Consider the following 13,466-nt stretch of genomic DNA (forward strand, 5'->3'; position numbering starts at 1 on the left):
TATGATGTGCCTTGGTGTGTTCCTCCTTGGGTCCAGCTTCTTTGGGACTCTCTGAGCTTCCTGGACTTCCTGGAAATCTATTTCCTTTGCCATATTAGGGAAGGTCTCCTTCATTATTTGTTCAAATAAGTTTTCAATTTTTTGTTCTTCCTCTTCTCCTTCTGGCACCCCTATAATTCGGATGTTGGAACGTTTCAAGATGTCCTGGAGGTTCCTATGCCTCTCCTCATTTTTCCGAATTCTTATTTCTTCATTCTTTTCTGGTTGGATGTTTGTTTCTTCCTTCTGGTCCACACCGTTGATTTGAGTCCCAGTTTCCTTCGCATCACTATTGGTTCCCTGTACATTTTCCTTTGTTTCTATTTGCATAGGCTTCATTTTTCATCTACTTTTCGAACAGATTCAACCAATTCTGTGAGCATATTGATAACCAGTGCTTTGAACTGTGCATCCGATAGGTTGGCTATCTCTTCCTCGCTTAGTTGTATTTTTTCTGGAGCTTTGAAGTGTTCTGTCATTTGGGCCATTTTTTTTTTTTTTTTTTTGGTCTTGGAGCTTCTGTTACTTTAAGGGGCGGAGCCTTAGGTGTTCACCTGGGTGGGGTAACGCTGGTTGCTGTGCTGTGACGCTGTATGTGGGGGAGGGGCCCAGAGGGAGCAATGGCGCCTGCCTCACTCTCCTCCAGATTTCAGTCTTTCACTCTGATACCCACAATCAAACTGGGCCCCTCTGGTGCTGGTTCCCCAGTGGGTGGGCTTGTGCACACTCTAGGCCCCTGTGGGTCTCTCCAACGACCTCTCCGGTGAGGCTGGGAGTCTCTCCTGCTGCCGCCCCAACCCCCACGGGCATTTTCAATCAGAGGTTTGAGGCTTTATTTCCCGGAGCTGGAGCCCTGGATTGCGCAGTCTGCTTTGCTTCCCGCCGTTCTCCCGGTTTATCTGTGTGCGAATGTGGGGCCCCGGGGTGCTACCCACTGCTCTGCCTGCCCTGCTCTCTGCCACTCCGAGTCCGGCCCTCTCGGTTTATCTGCACAAATGTAGGGTTGCAGGGTCTGCTAGTGTTCGGACTGCCTGCCCCGTTTGTCCCACACTCCACCAGTCTCAGTCCCGCCATGGCAACGTGAGTCCTCTCCACCCCGGTGCCCATCTCCGCCCCTCCTACCGGTCTGGATGAATGTTTATTTTGTATTTCCTTGGTGTCGGACCCCCTTGCCATTCAATTTTCCGTCAGTTCTGGTTGTGCGAGGAGGCGCAGTGTGTCTACCTACGCCACCATCTTGGTTCTCACAAATATATCTGATAAAGGATTTGTTTCTAGATTATATAAAAAACTTTTATAACTAATTTTTTAAAAAGACAAACAACCCAATTAAAAATGGTCAAAATATCTGAACAGACACTTTATGAAAAAAGACATAAAAATACACAATAAGCACATGAAAAGATATTCAACATCATTACTCATAGAGAAATGCAAATTAAAATCACTAGGAGATACCATGACACCCCTGTCAGAGTGGGTAACATTGGAAAGACTGACCATTCTAAGTACGGGTGAGGTTGTGGGGCAAATGGAATTATACTCTGTAGAAGAAATGTCAAATGATACGACTATTTTTGAAAAATAGTTTGCCAGTCTCTTACGAAGTTAAATATGTATCTACCCAGTGACCCAGCCATTCTGTTCCTAGGTATTTACCCAAGAGAACTGAAAGCACGTGTCCACAGAAGGGCCTGTCCACTAATGTTCATTGGAGCCTTGTGTGAAATAGTCCCCAGTGGGAAACAACGCAAATGTCCATCAATAGGTGAGTGGATAAAAAGAAATTGGGATAGATGCATGTAATGGAATGCTACACAGCCAAAAAAGGAGCAAGCTATCACTCCATACAACAACATGGGTGAGTCCTAAAATCACTATATGACATCTCCCCCTGGAATACCTACGTCTGATTCCATTATGTAAGGTTTTGAAGCATGCACACTGATCTATCGTGAGAGAGCGCAGACCAGTGGCTGCCTCGGTGTGGGGTGGAGAGAGGGGTAGACTGCATGGGGCACCCTGGGGTTACGGAATGTTCGGAATGTATGGAATCTTGCTTGTGGTGATGGTTTTATGAGAGCAAACATTTGCTATAACTCATCAACTGGTGCAATATATACTATTTTTTTGCGGTTTATTGAATGCTAATTATACTTTTGTAAAGTTGAGAACAATTATACCTGTCCTGGACCCTTTTGTTTGGAGCATGTTCCCAGCTTCTTAAGGGTCAGACCACCAAGTAGCAAAATAACTGAGAGGCTTGAGAATTTGTGGACGAGGGACCACTAAAAGGTAGGAAGGGCCATCAGGATCAGGCTCATTTTCTTTTTATAAAGTGTTGTGGCTTGGGGAGTAAGCGTGGGCTGAAGGGTGCGTGAGCAGGTGGGTGTCTGAGATGCTCTCGTGGCGTCTGGTGAAGGGGACCGGGAGGTGCAGAGGTGTACGTGCTGTGTTGGGGATGCAGGTGGATGGCACCGGGAGGCTGAATGACCCAGATGGTGTGGACGAAAGGCCTGACATCACCCAGAGGGCGATGTCTGCTGGCAGCCACCTGCCCCCGCCTTGGCCCACTTCTGCTTGGCATTTTCATCAGTGACTTAGATGAGAACATAAATTACATGCTTGTTAAATATGCAGTCAGCAACTATCGGCTGAGTCCAGCAATGTAACAGGCACTGTGCTGGCTGCGCAAAGGGACAGATCACAGAGGAGAGGATTGGGCCACCTGAGGCTCACACGATGAAGAAAGGTGGTGGGACCTACGTGCTCACAAATGCCCCATTCAGAGCTCGATTTGACATGAAGAGCTTGGCTTGTGCGAAAAAGCAGGGGATTTCAGGGACAGCAAGGAGGAATGAGAGTAGGGGATGGAGGACGTCGGGTCAGGAGCCGAGAGGGCTTCCTGAGTCCGCCTTGGACAACTTTGGCCTGGGCTCCGACTCTGAGAGAAGGGGAGCCCTGGGAGATTTAGAGCTGGGGAGCGACTTAGTCAGACTGGTGGCTTTAACAGTGGCTCTGGCCATTGGTGGGGACGTCATGAAGATAGAAGGGGCCGGTGGCCCAGGAGAGAGAGGACAGGGAGGGCCTGAGCTGGACAAGGGGTGGGGCACACGTTCACAGCTCCCAAATGTGCTCCTCAACCCTGCCTCAGCCCCATCACCTGTCTCAGCCCTGTGACACTGAGCTGTCTACCTGGACAGGGGAGGCAGCAGTTCTCTTACTTCTTGTCCCCGCCCCAGCCCTCCAGTTTAGACTACTCACGTCCTGGTGCGTCACTGTGAGTATTGTGTGTCTGAGCTTATGTCTAAGTGCCCTAATCTCTGCCCCTTAAAAAAGCATGGGGGTTTGGGTACTGACAGAGCTGGCTGCACATTTTGGCTCCACTACTTCTTAGCTATGACCCTGGGCGAATTACTAAATTTCCTGAGCCTCAGTTTGCTCAAGTGTACAATGGGGATAAACGTGTCTACCTCAGTAGGACTCTTGTGAGGATTAGATGGGATATGTGTGCAAAGTGCTAAGTACAGCCCAGGCCTTTCTTCAGCCTTTGCCTCAATGAGTCAGCATTGCTTTATGGCTTTTGACTTTTGGGGCACAGAGGCAAATGATAATAACATCAGAAAATATTGGAAATGTTAAAAATCAAATAACATCTAAGGTGAGGGTGCCCCTGGGTGATACAAGGTCCAGTGCCCAAATGGACCCAAAACGTCAATCTTGCTGAGGCTGAGGAAACCTGGGTTAGTGAGAAGGCTGGGTTCAAATTCCAGCTCTGTCATTGACAGCCCTGTGCCTTCGGGCAATGCCCCAAAGGGAGGGACATCCATAAGAGGGGGGTGAGAATGAGTTAGGGGCCCATGAGGCCTTTGTGAGCACTGAGTGAGTTCACAGTACGTGCAGATCCGGGCCTGGCCCTGGGGAAAGCCTGTGCAGGAGTGTGGTATCGAACAATGCCCCAGAGGTCAGAGCTCTTCCCCAGCGGCTACGCCCCACCCCAACGTCCTCTCTTCTCTTGGCTACACATGGCCATTCTGTTCAATGCGCCCAGCTCCCAGAGAGTTTACCATGCTGGTCTTTTTTCTGGAAGAGTTCTAGTGTGCCAATAAGCCTCCCACGATTACACCCAACCAACCAATGTCCTGGAAGCACAGAGGGACCGTGCTGTTACCATCCTGGCTACAGGGACCCTTTGGTTAATGCTGACTAAGGGGCCTGGCTTTCATAATAAGACAGGAAGTGTTGCCATTGGCTACTTATGCTTTAACCAGCTGGAACCTCCCTGTCTTTATCCCTTCGAGGAGGGGTCCCAAGGTAGAGACAGTCCTGTAATCATAGAGAACCTGGCTCTATGGTGACAAAGGCTATATCAAAAATGAATTTTCCACTTAGCCTGAGAATTCAGTAAAACAAAACTCCGCTTCCCTTGAGGTTGAGTGGAGTGTTTGTTGCTGAACTGGAAAGAACCTCACAGAAAGGCCGTGTCACCAAGTCAGAGACACTGACAGCTGCAGGCCTGGCCCTCCCTCCCCTGGGCTCCTTGATGGGTCATTGGTCTGATTCACTGTCTTTATCATTTCCTAAATTTCCCAGGGATTAGCCTCTTCTAGGAACAGGAGTTCGTAAAAGACCCTCCTTTGTCTAACAGCTTCATCCAACACCAGCCTGTGGCGTGGCTTTTTGACACAGAAAAGAGGGGGCCTCTTGCTACTGTGAATAAAGAGCAAGTTCACTTCCAAACTTTTCGAGGGAGCCCACATAAGCATTCCTCCCATAGACCTCTGACGGGATCTGTTAAACTGTAATGGCTTCAATTTGGTCCAATTAACCTCACACTGGGCTAACTTCTGCCCTTGGCTGTGTGTTGTCAGCTACTGCTGATTCCAAGTACAGTTTTGGGCAGGTAACAGAGGAAACTAACTGGTGTATTAAAGGGAAAAATGTTAACCATATCCCCCAAGCATGAGGGAGAAACAACCTGGCTAACTAAGGCATGCCGATCAAAAGTGCACAATCCACCCAGAAACCTTCGTGAAAGCCAAATCAAGGGGAAATGAAGTACACAGCCAGCTTCAGTCCTGAGTGAGTTAGTTCACTGGTTTATGTTGTCAGCTGCCTTTTACTTGCAAAATATATTGAATGGCTATTATTTCCAGCTCCCTGTGGTTATAGGTCTGCACTGACTCCTTTCAAGTCAGTCATCTGTATCTATATCTATATCTATTTATATCTCTCTATACTTATATATGTTTATCCCTTCGAGGAGGGGTCCCAAGGTAGAGACAGTCCTGGAATCATAGAGAACATGGCTCTACGGTGACAAAGGGTGTATCAAAAATTATACACACACACATATTTTTTACTCAGTGTTCTTTGGGAATCCTTCATTCTAAGTTTATACTTTCAGTGTAAGGCTGCCCTTCCCAAGTGGGGACTACAGCTTTTCTGTGGGAGATCTGGAGCCTGCTGTTTCCTTTTCCACTCAGCGTCCTTTCGTGGTATCATCCACATCCAGGCTTAAGCTCCTCTGCACACCCGTTTAAATGATGGTTTTTAACTGAAGGAGACAGTTTGTAACTGGATAATGGAACTGGCCGTACAAGGTCAGCACAGGGCCTGGAGAGCCGAGGCCCCCGCCCCAGCCGCGCCTGCGATAGGAGGAGAAGTCAGGACCCAGACTCCAGACTGTGCTCCACAGAAGCATGGGTGCCAGCAGATAAGGTTGTGGGGAGTGTTGGGACAGGCTGAGCAAACCCCAACCCCTCTTCCCGCTCAATTTGTTTAGGAAAATGCACTGATCATCAATGTTCAGCTGAGTTTTATAGATTGTACACACCTGTGGAACCAACCGGATCCAGAAATAGAACTCTCACCCCAGGAGCCCCAGGCTCCTCTCCAGCAGCGCCTCTGGAGAAGGGGCCACTCTCTCAACACCCAACAGTAGCTCCTTGGTAGATTTTCTGTATTGGGGCCCCACACGGGTTTTTAAAGACTTTTTATTTTGAAATAATTATAGGGTCACAGGAAGTTGAAAATATAGAGAGGCCCATAGGATTTTATATTCTCTTTAATGTTCAAAATTCTTGTTTAAAAAAAGTTTGAAACCAACAATGGAGTAGCAAATCGATAGATTTTGGAGTCAGCCTAATGGAATCATGTTCAAATCCCTTCCTTTAGCCACATGTGACCCAGACATGTGCCTTAACTACCCTGGGCTGCAGGAAAGGTCAGACTGGCTGGGTGATGGTGTATGAAGATGTGCGTAAGCTCTGGGCACTGCACAGGGCTAAGGCTTCTCCAGGGCTCCAAGGGGAGGGATGGATGGGGCAGGTGCGGTCCAGCAACACCTGGCCTAGCCGCAGCTTCATCTGGTTTGCAGTCAGGCATCACTGGCACTCAGTACCCCAGCTCTTCCATTCTTCTGCCGCCCACGCACATGGCAGCACCTCCCTCCAGCTGTTTGGGCAGGTGGGGTGTGGAGGAGTTGCATCCTGGGTGGGAGGGCTGGGGAGGGCTGACTGAGCAGGTCCAGGAGGCCATGTCCTACCCAGACTGCCCTTGGTCCCTAACCTGTGGGCTGGCCATGGTGAAATCAGCCCTGCTCACATGCCACCTGGAAAGCCACCGCACCCCCATTCTGGGGGCAGGGTGTGTGGCTCACTGCTCATTAAAGGAGAAGTCCCCCTGTGGATGGGTGACTAAAGGCAACCTCAAGGAGTGCCCTTACTAAATTAGAAAGAATCTGACCTCTGTCATTACTGGGAGGGGAGCTGAGGGTGACTCTTGGCCAGCAGGCCCTGAGTCATCCCAGGGAAGACAAACCAAGCCCTCATGACCCATCTTAGAGGCCTGAACCTGGGCAGACAGGTGCCTGGAGCCACCTGGGAGATAATATCGGTGTGGGCCCAACCCACCAGCGGTGAACAATGGACAAAGGCTGTGGCTCCTGTCTACGCTGACCCCGCCCCCAGCTGGACCGCCACACCTCCGAGGCAGTGAAGGGGGTGGACATAGAGGAAGGACTTGTTCCTCTGGTTCTCTGCCATCTTTCAGGCTTCAAAATGAGGCCCACACCAGTGCCGCCTCTGGGAAATCCTCCCCTGTCCTTCCTTGGTGGTTAACCTTCCCCAGACAGTTTGGGGAGGCTGGCTTAAGCCTAAGGTCAGGAAGCACTGGGCCGGAAGGGGTGAAGATGTTGCTGGGGATAATGATAATAATGACAGTAATAGGTGGGGTGGGATGGAGGAGCAGTGGGCATGGCGGCAGAGAGGACAGGTGCTGGGAGGTGGCTTCCAGTGGCCTGGACACTCTGCTAGTAGTGATGGGCAATTACTTACCGAATCCCTGTAACCGCACATTGCGAGGACAGCTTTACACGTGTTGTGTCATTTAGTCCTCCCAATAACCCCACGGAGGTCATGGTCATTATCGTGACGCCCTTGAAGTAGCTCTCCTGAGGTCATGTAGCTGGTCCATGGCCAGCGGGAATATGACCTGTCTGTGTGCTCCCAGCTCCACTCCTCCTTCCCCCTCCTGGCTTCTCGTCCCCAACGCAGAGGAGCAAGAGCATTCTCAGCTCTAACTTCCTGTTCTGGAAAGGGTTTATTCCTCGCTAACTGCCCGCTGTGCTTGTTGGGAATGCCGTCACCCCTTAAAGCGTAAGCTATTGCTCACCTCAGGGGTATTTGTGTTTCAGTGGGGGCCTGGGTGTTAAAAGAGCGACCTGCACTTGGGCAGGGCTGCGGTTCTCAGAGTGAGGTGCCGGCCGGCAGGGCGCAGGCAGCGTGGGGGCGCAGTCTCTGGTCTCAGCGGTGCTTCTCAGACTTTAGGGGCGTCGCCCTCGCTGCGGGCTTGTTCAAACACAGATTTCTGGCCACAAACCACAGCTGCGGATTCTGTGGGTCTGGAGTGCGGCCCGAGAATTTGCATTTGTAAAGAATTTCCCGGGGGGCTGCGGTGCTGCCCGCACTTTGCAAACCGCTGCCTGGTCGCAATCCTGCGGGATGTGATGAGCAGGCATTATTAATGTCCCATCCTTTAGATGAAGAAACTGATGTGCGGGGGGCAGGGTGGGGGGTGGATAGAACTTGTTATCAGAGAGCAGGAGTAGGACCGTAATTCTAGGCGTGGCATCCCGCTCCGGGCCGCTGCTCTGTGACAGGTCTGTGTGGTACTGGGTTTCTGCGATAATGGCCCGTGCCCCCGTTATAGGAGCCGCCTCTGAGTCATCTGGGAGGCCACCAGGACCTGCGTGCCGCCGGGCTGTTTCAGGGCCTGTGCCTGCACTTGTGTCTATGAAGGCAGTGCGCAGTCAGCTGCGAGAACTGGCCGCCCAGATTTTGCGGGGAGAACAGCCTGCCAGACGCAAAGGTCCGCGCTCACATGCACGCAGACCTGGCACACCCATCGTGTCTTCACCTAATTTTTAATGTAACGTCTCGCAGCAGAATTGGCCAGCAAGGCATGGACGTTATCATTCCAGGGGAAAAGGCAGAGGTCTCCGCTGGCCGCAGTGAGGGCCTGCGCTCGGGGGGTTGCTCCTGGCAGAGCTCGGGTTAAGTTTGAGTCTGACAACCTGAAGCGGCCAGAAAGCCCCGCGGTCATTCATGCCATTTCCCACTGTGTGCCTATTGCGCAGGCACCTTCTGCTAATGGCATTCTGAAGGTCAAATGCAGACATAAACGCAGACTCACACTAAATCTCATGTAATCCAACATTGGCAATGTAGTTTCAGCAAAACCAGGCACTTACCTATGAGCCATAAAGTTTAAAATGTTTTCAATAAATTTCATATATAGCTTATATTTAGCTTGGACACAGTCAAGAAACAGTGAAGATCATTTAAATGGAAACTCGTCCACCGCACAGAGGAGCAAGAACATTCTCAACTCTCATCTCCTGTTCTGGAAAGGGTTTATTCCTTGCTAACTGCCTGCTGTGTTTGCTGAGAACACTGACTCCTGTTAAAGGGGCTTGGGGACTGTTGTCTGCTTTTTTAAACAGAGACATACTTCTTTTTAAAAAAAAATTATTTTATTTTTAGAGAGAGGGGAAGGGAGGAAGAAAGAGAGGGAGAGAAACATCGATGTGAGAGAGAAACATTGATCAGGACCTGGCCTGCGACCCAGGCTGTGTCCTGACTAGGAATCCAACCTGCAAGCTTCTGCTTCCTGGCACGACGCCCAACCAACTGAGCCACACTGGTCAGGAGCGACATACTTCTTAAGTTTAGAAAATGCTGCTCTATTTCTATTGCTCCGTTTAAATCCTAGTAAATACATATCTCGCACTGGGACTGCCAGGGGTGGAGAAGGCAGATATCACTGTGTGGGATGCCTCCCCCACTCCCAAGAGCCACAACTTTTCTTACAGAGGTGAGACTGAATTGCAAGAACAGGATAAGAAGCTTGATGAGTGGGATTACAGAACATGAATAATAGTAAGTTAGAGTAAAAAGGTATCCAAAAAATAATTGTTCCCATAAAGCACCCTGAGGACTGGAGGGCACAGGGTTACTGGGCCTGGCCACACCTTGTGCCCCAGTGGCCAGGGACGGGGGTTTTACAGCTGGACAGTCAAGGAGGGACCCTGGAAGCCGTCCTGGCAGCCGTGTGGGCTTTGCTCTACTATTTCTAGACATGTGACTTCAGACGACTCATGTAGCTTCTGAGCCTGTTTTATTTTCTGTACAATGGTGATTGTACTCAAAGTGCTTCTCCACTTTTAAGTGAGGTAATGTAAGTGAAAGCCTTTCTAAACTGGGAAGTGCCATACAAATGTTTCTCCTTGTTATTTCCCCCCAGTTTTATTGAGATACAACTGACATGCACCATTGTGTAAATTTAGGGTTACAGTGTAGTGATTTGTATATGTCATGTTGCAAAATGACTACCACAATAAGGTTAGTAACACACCCGTCACCTCACATAGGTACTTTTTACATTTTTTGTTTTTGTGGCGAGAACTTTAAAAATGTACTCTCTTAGCAGCTTTCAAATACACAGTACAGTATTGCTAACTACAGTCACCATGCTGCACATCACATCCCTGGGACTTGCGAAACTGGATGTTTGTATCTTTCGACGGCCTTCATCTATTTTCTCCACCCCTTTCCCCCATTGCCTGGCAACCACCAATCTGGCCTCTGTTGCTATGAGCTTGTCCTTTTACCTTCCACAGGTAAGTGAGATCATACGGTGTTTGTCTTTTCTCCCTCCTTGTTGTTTTATCTGCCCTTTCATGAAAAGCGTGAGCTAGCTGCCCCACCAGCTTCTGGAATTGTTCTGCTGTCTCACTGCCCCTCCTGCCCCACTCATGGAGCAGGACCTGCCACTCCGCCAGCAGGCCATGCAGCTCGTCCTGTGAAGGCTACTTTCCGGGGCTGTGGAGGGAGGGTAGATTCTCTCCTGCTGGACCTGGGGTGGGTGGGGGGGCTTGGAAGTCTTCTGGTCCCACCACACCTCCCGTGAAGGATGAGAAAGTGAAACCAGAGATAATGGATGTGGCTTTCTTAATGCCGCAGAGGGAGTTGGGGCCAGAACCAGGAATGTACTTCCAGGGATTCTTGGTTCAGTACATCTGTGTCTCTTGTTCTTATTCTTCCTGTTTTACCTAAGGATGAAAAATGATAAATTTTCTGAAGACTCAAGACCCATGTGACAGAGAGCCCAGCCCAGAGGACAGAGGGTCCGCCTGGGTAGTACTCCGTATTGTCCAGGAACGGAGGGCAGAATGGAGGAAGGTGAAAGGAATGAGCCACTGGAATGGTCCCAAGTCCTCAGGAGCTTCAGAATGAAGGTGGAGGTATTTCTGTTAAGGAAGTGCTGAGAAGACTCCTCTTGGTGGGGAAGTTCATTTTTTCTTCTACTTTTACCCATTAAAATGGTAATTTCAAAGGATCACTGGCAGTGAGGGCAGGCGGCCTGTGAAGAAAAAGGGGGATGAGTCATTCCAGAATACCTGAGGGGTCAGTGAGGGAGGGGCCCGTGATCTGAAACAGGAAAGATTGGGCCCTCCCCAGTCACAGGAAGTGCCAATCACGTGGGCAGTGAGCCTAGAACGATCCTTCTTTCACACTGGACTTACAAACCTAAGCCTGAGGACAGCATGAATTTAAATAAAAATTATTTGTCTGGAAATTGAAAGAAAAGTAAGTTAAAGGATACAGATTTTGGAATACATAGAATATATAGAATCTAGAGAAGTTAGACCCAGGCATTACTTTAAGAGAGGGGTGTGTTTAAATTTTTTCTTTTTTTCATTTGTAAGCTATTCCACCTGAAATCCATATGTGGTGCCTGTTTGCTGCACAAATTTTTTTTGATGGTAAATGGTTTTAGCTATTCAAACATGTAGGTATTTATGATAAATTAAAGAAAAATAGTCCAAAGCCCTTTTTTTCATGTAGTAACATAGAGGCCTAGAATCGCTCTTTAATCAGATGTGGTCAAGAGAGCACTGTATTTAGAGTCTGAACTAACTTCAAAAACTATGGAGCGTTTTACATGAGAAACACGTCTTCATTCCGGATGTAGGTCGCCACTAGTAAAGTGGTGACTTTCAACTTCATTCCAGCTGGTTTATGATACAAGCGAGACGGAGTTGGGCTCATCAGAGACAATTTGAGCACTCCAAGGTTCTGGAAATATCAGGTCACCTAGGTGACCTGAGTCACCCTCAAGGGTGAAAACTGAGTCACTCTCATGGGTCAGATGTTTGATAACTCGGCCACACCCCCAGGCTTAAACTCTCGAGGCAGCCAGAGAAACCTATGCATGATTCACGTTGTTTGATCCATGACTCTCTTCTTATACTGTGACCTCATTTACACCAAAGAGCTCTGCCAGGGTTCAATTCTGTGACTTGGGGGCACACAGGGAAGCCCAGGAATGGAGAGAAAGGCTGTTCCTGTTTCCTTTTCAAACCACGCACCCATATGAATGTGGTTGCCTCTCCTTCCACGTGCTCTGAAGGAGAAATGCTCTCCTTCCCCCGGCAGCTTCAAACCGGTGCGTTCAGAGGGCTCTGCCCGTGTGAGCTGTGTCAGAGCACAGCAGAGCTAACAGGACCTAGATGTGGGGAAGCCACGCAGTAAACCTCTCCAAGTTTCCACAACCCAGTCACCTGCCTGCATTAAAACCAACTGACGAACAAAATAGAACCAGAGGCATGGATACATGGAAAGACTGACAGATCTCAGAGGGGAGAGGAGTGGGGAGAACTGGATAAAAGAAGGTGAAGAGATCAGCCAAAGAACATATATGCATAGCCCATGGACACAGGCAACAGTGTGGTGAAGGTCAGGGGAGGGGGGGGTGGGGAGTGGGTGGAGGTTGGCAAAGGGGGAGAAATCGAGGACATCTGTAATAGTGTCAACAATAAAAAAACCAACCGAATGTGCACACTCTGCTTTAACTTCTTCCAAGTGCCCCATAAATGGACCCAGTGGAGGACATGACCATGAAGGAAACTCACCACCTTAGTTACTTCCTCCAACGTTTCCCACCTGCCAAGACCCTGACTCCTCGGGTTCATAAATCTTCTGATGAGGATCCAGTAGAAGTGGGCGCACCTGCCTTTCCTATTAACTTGAATCAACTGTTCCATCTGTATCACAACTATGCATCAAGAACTATGGAGTGTTTTAAATCAGAAACGTGTCTTAATTCTGCATCAGACCAAGTGTCTCAAATTTTTTATAGGCGGGTAGTTAGCCCCTGGCTAATTTGTATGGACTAACTGCAGGCATACCTCATTTTATAGTGCTTGGCTTTATTTCACTTCATGGATGTTGTGTTTTTTTTACAAATCGAAGGCTAGCCACTCTACCAGCAAACAGATTATGACCCACTTATTGCAATACTTGCTTTACTGCAGTGGTCTGGAATTGAACCCACAAAGTCTCTGAAGTATGCCTGTAATTGGGTTAATGTTAAGATTTGCTGAAAACCTCAGTCCTGACACACCCTGGCAGGGGAGTGGGGGCAAAAAGGTCAAATGTCTGTCTGTTTGATGACCCTTCCTTAAGACAAGGGACAAAGAAGCCAAGCTTCACTGCAAGGTGGAGAAAGCCTTTGTCACTGGCTGCTGTTTGTGTCTCATTCAGCATACCCAGGATATGAGGCAAGGTAGGACAGGAATGATAAATAAGTCCAACTTATATGCCAAATGCAAAGAGCTGCCAATGGCCACTCAGAACACTTTATTAAGAAGGATTCTAGGGCAGCGTCCAAGCTCACTAGGAAGCAGATCTGTGGTGGTTCGGCCGAGTCTGCTGTGGGCACGGGATGGAGGAGCGGTTGTGTCTGGCATCCTGGGTAGGTGTACCTTAGACAGTAGCCAAGAATTCTGCTGATCAGTTTTTCCAGCAGAGAAGCCAGATCAAATTGAACTTGGCCTTCAATGTCTACAGGTTTGCCCAACATCC

The sequence above is a fragment of the Desmodus rotundus genome, chromosome 11 (genome assembly GCF_022682495.2).
Source record: "Desmodus rotundus isolate HL8 chromosome 11, HLdesRot8A.1, whole genome shotgun sequence".
In the NCBI taxonomy this organism is placed as follows: domain Eukaryota; kingdom Metazoa; phylum Chordata; class Mammalia; order Chiroptera; family Phyllostomidae; genus Desmodus; species Desmodus rotundus.